The sequence below is a fragment of the Salvelinus namaycush genome, chromosome 41 (assembly GCF_016432855.1).
Source record: "Salvelinus namaycush isolate Seneca chromosome 41, SaNama_1.0, whole genome shotgun sequence".
In the NCBI taxonomy this organism is placed as follows: Eukaryota; Metazoa; Chordata; class Actinopteri; order Salmoniformes; family Salmonidae; genus Salvelinus; species Salvelinus namaycush.
In genome coordinates, this window is record NC_052347.1 from 16,630,403 (window position 1) to 16,636,402 (window position 6,000).

The following is a 6,000-nucleotide window of genomic DNA, read 5'->3' on the forward strand; positions in this document are numbered from 1 at the left end:
AGACCATGTAACATCAAAGGGCTTGTACATTCTTCGAAAAAAATATGCTACCTAGAGCCTAAAATGGTTCTGCGGCTGTCCCCGTAGGAGAACCCTTTGAAGAACCATTTTGGATGGAATGGAACCCCAAAGGGTTTATGTGTAACCAGATAGGGTTCTCCATGGAACCAAAAAGGGTTCTCCTAAGGGGACAGCCTTTTCTCTAAGTGTACGTTTTAGGTTACATTAAGAACAGAATGGCGTGGGGCAGCCGTGAGGGGAAAGATGTAACAAGGCAGTTAAATGAATAATGAGCTACCGTACACAGTACACACACGTATATTTGTGTGCTTGTGTTAGTGAATGTGTGGTACCCATAAAAGATTAAGCCTATATAGCATGATTTATAATACAATATTGAGGTATCACCAGTCACTGTGAAATTGGAATATAGATTAAGAGAAAGTTCAGGTAGAGGTGGTCATTTTCTAGTCACCGGGAAGGGGTAAACTTTTATAACAAGAAAAATGCATTTACACAGAGACCACGGATTATCATCAAGACAAAATCTCATGTACTTCTAATATCTAAATGACTTAATCAAACCAGGACTTAATGCTTTGAGGGCTTTATACAATAGCTTCAAGAAGAGTATTAATTTGGTCTCTTTGCATTCAGCTCAAGATTATCTTTGAAGCCAAGTTAGTTGTTGGAGATGAAACAGGAAGCCTTAAATTCAATGGTCCCTTCACTACAGTACTGTTGGTACATCAGAGCCCTGGTCCCTTCACTACAGGACTGTTGGTACATCAGAGCCCTGGTCCCTTCACTACAGTACTGTTGGTACATCAGAGCCCTGGTCCCTTCACTACAGTACTGTTGGTACATCAGAGCCCTGGTCCCTTCACTACAGGACTGTTGGTACATCAGAGCCCTGCTCCCTTCACTACAGTACTGTTGGTACATCAGAGCCCTGGTCCCTTCACTACAGTACTGTTGGTACATCAGAGCCCTGGTCCCTTCACTACAGTACTGTTGGTACATCAGAGCCCTGGTCCCTTCACTACAGTACTGTTGGTACATCAGAGCCCTGGTCCCTTCACTACAGTACTGTTGGTACATCAGAGCCCTGGTCCCTTCACTACAGTACTGTTGGTACATCAGAGCCCTGCTCCCTTCACTACAGTACTGTTGGTACATCAGAGCCCTGGTCCCTTCACTACAGGACTGTTGGTACATCAGAGCCCTGGTCTCTTCACTACAGTACTGTTGGTACATCAGAGCCCTGGTCCCTTCACTACAGTACTGTTGGTACATCAGAGCCCTGGTCTCTTCACTACAGTACTGTTGGTACATCAGAGCCCTGGTCCCTTCACTACAGTACTGTTGGTACATCAGAGCCCTGGTCTCTTCACTACAGTTCTGTTGGTACATCAGAGCCCTGGTCCCTTCACTACAGTACTGTTGGTACATCAGAGCCCTGGTCCCTTCACTACAGTTCTGCTGGTACATCAGAGCCCTGGTCCCTTCACTACAGTTCTGTTGGTACATTAGAGCCCTGGTCCCTTCACTACAATTCTGCTGGTACATCAGAGCCCTGGTCCCTTCACTGCAGTTCTGTTGGTACATCAGAGCCCTGGTCCCTCCACTACAATACTGTTGGTACATCAGAGCCCTGGTCCCTCCACTACAGTACTGTTGGTACATCAGAGCCCTGGTCCCTTCACTACAGTTCTGTTGGTACATCAGAGCCCTGGTCTCTTCACTACAGTTCTGTTGGTACATCAGAGCCCTAGTCCCTTCACTGCAGTTATGTTGGTACATCAGAGCCCTGGTCCCTCCACTACAGTTCTGTTGGTACATCAGAGCCCTGGTCCCTTCACTACAGTTCTGTTGGTACATCAGAGCCCTAGTCCCTTCACTGCAGTTCTGTTGGTACATCAGAGCCCTGGTCCCTCCACTACAGTTCTGTTGGTACATCAGAGCCCTGGTCCCTCCACTACAGTTCTGTTGGTACATCAGAGCCCTGGTCCCTCCACTACAGTTCTGTTGGTACATTGGAGCTTTCCCCTTGTCCTCCTTCCTGACAGCATGCACCAGACAGAAATCAGCACGACTATGACCCTCTTTCTCTACATCTGTGCTGTGGCTTTCATATTGTGTTACTGTTACAGGAGAAATGAGAAATATAGCAATCAAACACACACACGCACACACAGACACAGACACATGCGCACAAACGCACACACATAGACACACACACACAAAGAACACACTGGTGTTCCGCATAGAAAAAATGGTTCCCGGAAAGAGTCTAACAGCTTGCATGTTTTTTTTTTTTTTAGGGGGTATATCAGCTTCAATATTGCAGATAGATTGTAGCTTCCATCAATGTCTGCGTCACTTCCAATCCCCCATATATTTATTTGCAAATATATATACAGTTGAAGTTGGAAGTTTACATACAACTTAGCCAAATACATTTAAACTCAGTTTTTCACAATTCCTGACATTTAATCCTAGTAAAAGGAAAAAAATAAAATAGTAAAAATAAATAAAAACCTTGAATGAGTAGGTGTGTCCAAACTTTTGACTGGTACTGTATGTATATGTATGTTTGTGTCTGTATGTACAGTTGAAGTCGAAAGTTTACATACACTTATGTTGGAGTCATTAAAACTCGTTTTTCAACCACTCCACAAATTTCTTGTTCACAAACTATAGTTTTGGCAACTCGGTTAGGACATCTACTTTGTGCATGACACAAGTCATTTTTCCAACAATTGTTTACAGACAGATTATTTCACTTATAATTCACTGTATCACAATTCCAGTGGGTCAGAAGTTTACATACACTAAGTTGACTGTACCTTTAAACAGCTTGAAAAATTCCAGAAAATTATGTCATGGCTTTAGAAGCTTCTGATAGGCTAATTGACATAATTTGAGTCAATTGGAAGTGTACCTGAGGCCTTGAAATACTTCCAATCTTCAAACTAAGTGACTCTTTGCTTGACATCATGAGAAAATCAAAAGAAATCAGCCAAGACCTCAGAAAAAAAATTGTAGACCTCCACAAGTCTGGTTCATCCTTGGGAGCAATTTGCAAACGCCTGAAGGTGCCACGTTCATCTGTACAAACAATAGTATGCAAGTATAAACACCATGGGACCACGCAGCCGTCATACCGCTCAGGAAGGAGACGCGTTCTGTCTCCTGGAGATTAACGTACCTTGGTGCGAAAAGTGCAAATCAATACCAGAACAACAGCAAAGGACCTTGTGAAGATGCTGGAGGAAACAGGTACAAAAGTATCTATATCCAGTAACATAACATAACCTGAAAGGCCACTCAGCAAGGAGGAAGCCACTGCTCCAAAACCGCCATAAAAAAGCCAGATTACAGTTTGCAACTGCACATGGGGACAAAGATCATACTTTTTGGAGAAATGTCCTCTGGTCTGATGAAACAAAAATAGAACTGTTTGGCCATAATGACCATCGTTATGTTTGGAGGAAGAAGGGGGAGGCTTGCAAGCCGAAGAACACCATCACAACCGTGAAGCACGGGGGTGGCAGCATCATGTTGTGGGGGTGCTTTGCTGCAGGAGGGACTGGTGCACTTTACAAAATAGATGGCATCATGAGGATGGAATATTCTGTGGATATATTGAAGCAACATCTCAAGACCTCAGTCAGGAAGTTAAAGCTTGGTCGCAAATGGGTCTTCCAAATGGACAATGACCCCAAGCATACTTCCAAAGTTGTGGCAAAATGGGAGAACTGAAAAAGCGTGTGCGAGTAAGGAGGCCTACAAACCTGACTCAATTACACCAGCGCTGTCAGGAGGAAGTGGCCAAAATTCACCCAACTTATTGTGGGAAGCTTGTGGAAGGCTACCTGAAACGTTTATACCCAAGTTAAACAATTTAAAGGCAATGCTACCAAATACTAATTGAGTGTATGTAAACTTCTGACCCACTGGGAATGTGATGAAAGAAATAAAAGCTGAAATAAATCCTTCTCGCTACTATTATTCTGATATTTCACATTCTTAAAATAAAGTGGTGATCCTAACTTACCTAAGACAGGGTAATTTTACTAGGATTAAAAGTCAGAAATTGTGAAAAACTGAGTTTAAATGTATTTGGCTAAGGTGTATGTAAACTTCCGACTTCAACTGTACATACAGACACAAACATACATTCATACACACATATACATACACATATAAATACATACATATACACATACATACATATGAATACATATACATACATACATATATTTTTTTTTTAAACAGCTTGCACATGTTTCTAAAAGGCAGAAATTGCAATGTTTCATGGTTACAGTTGAGTGGTGACAGCTCGATGGCAGAGAACATGTTATGTTCAGAGGCATAGAGAAGGAGAGGGGGGAAGAATGGAGAGTAGTGAACATGAATGACCCATATGGATGACAGAGTCATGATGATCCATTGGAGGTCAACAGCATACTATTATCAGGGAATGTTTTTTCAGTTCTAAATGAGCTGTGAAGGAATATACATTTTGTCCATGTTATGGCGTTTGGTAAAGTTTTACTCGTAAAAATAAAGAACAACATTTTAAGTAGCATCCCATTAAGTCGAACGCTACAGTAGATCGTCCACAGAGAAAACCAGCCATGTCTCAGCTGTCTCTTGCAATCACAAGCTAATTGCCGTGCAACACCACAGCTAATAGCCTTCAGCTTGCGGCCAGCCTAGCCATTAGCTGATTGCCGCACGCCCACTTTCTCTTTAATATAAATCCCTGGGAGAGAACAAATTATGGGTGAAACACAATATTTATTTTCTGGGCTATTCAGAAGCACACAGACTCAGTAGGGTCCCAACTATAGAACTCTTTAATGAGTCTTAACCAACCGCCAATGACACTTATAATTCCATTCTGCTGACTGCCCCAATCACATGTTTTTGCAGAAGAGGCACTTGGAGAGGTAAATATACTGCATTTTAATTTACTGTTTGGGAACAGCCATAATCCATCAACCTTTGTATCTGCGGCAAATATAATTGATCCCCCATACTTATCTTGTCTGTATGACTTAATATATGATCCTCTTTCCTTGGTCGACTCTATTGTTTTAAATTCATCAGTGGCCTTGTCACATCTCTCATGCTCTGCATGGCCAAGGCTGTGCTGTTCTTCAAGTATCCCCGTTTAGCAAAACCTACGCCAATTAATAACAGGCCGACTGCAGTCATACTCAAAATACAAGTCTGTGATTTATCATCTGTAAACAGACACAGTCACAAATCTGGCAAAATGAAAACATCCATTGTACAATGAGGTTCCTGTTTTTGCATTTGTTTTTAGGGATACACAGTTCTCTGAATTCCAAGTTCACATTTGTGCGGAATTAAAGTCTCTACATTTGGGTCATAGTCATGATGGACTGTCTGTTTCCCTTGTTCTGATTTAGCATTAGAAACCATGCCAAAAACTCTGCCAGGGCCCCTTCATGCATGCCATTATTACAACAGCGACAACTCCCTTCTTTCTGTCCCCAGTTCTTCCCTATCGTGGATACTGTAGGTACTCCAGCTGTCACGCCCTGATCTGTTTCACCTGTCTTTGTGCTCGTCTCCCCCCCCCTCCAGGTGTCGCCCATCTTCCCCATTATCCCCTGTGTATTTATACCTGTGTTCTCTGTTTGTCTGTTGCCAATTCGTTTTGTTTTGTTGAACCTACCAGCGTTTTGTTTCCCTGCTCCTGCCTGTTCCTTGCTCCTGTTTTTTATTTTCTCGGTTCTGACTGTTCTGCCTGCCCTGACCCTGACCCTGAGCCTGCCTGTCGTCCTGTACCTTTGCCCCACTGCTCTGGATTACTGACCTCTGCCTGACCTGACCCTGAGCCCGCCTGCTGTTCCGGTGCCTTACACCCTTTCTGGATTATTGACCCCTGCCTGCCTTGACCTGTCGTTTGCCTGCCCCTGTTTAAAGAATAAACTTTTGTTTCTTCAACACTGGCTGCACCTG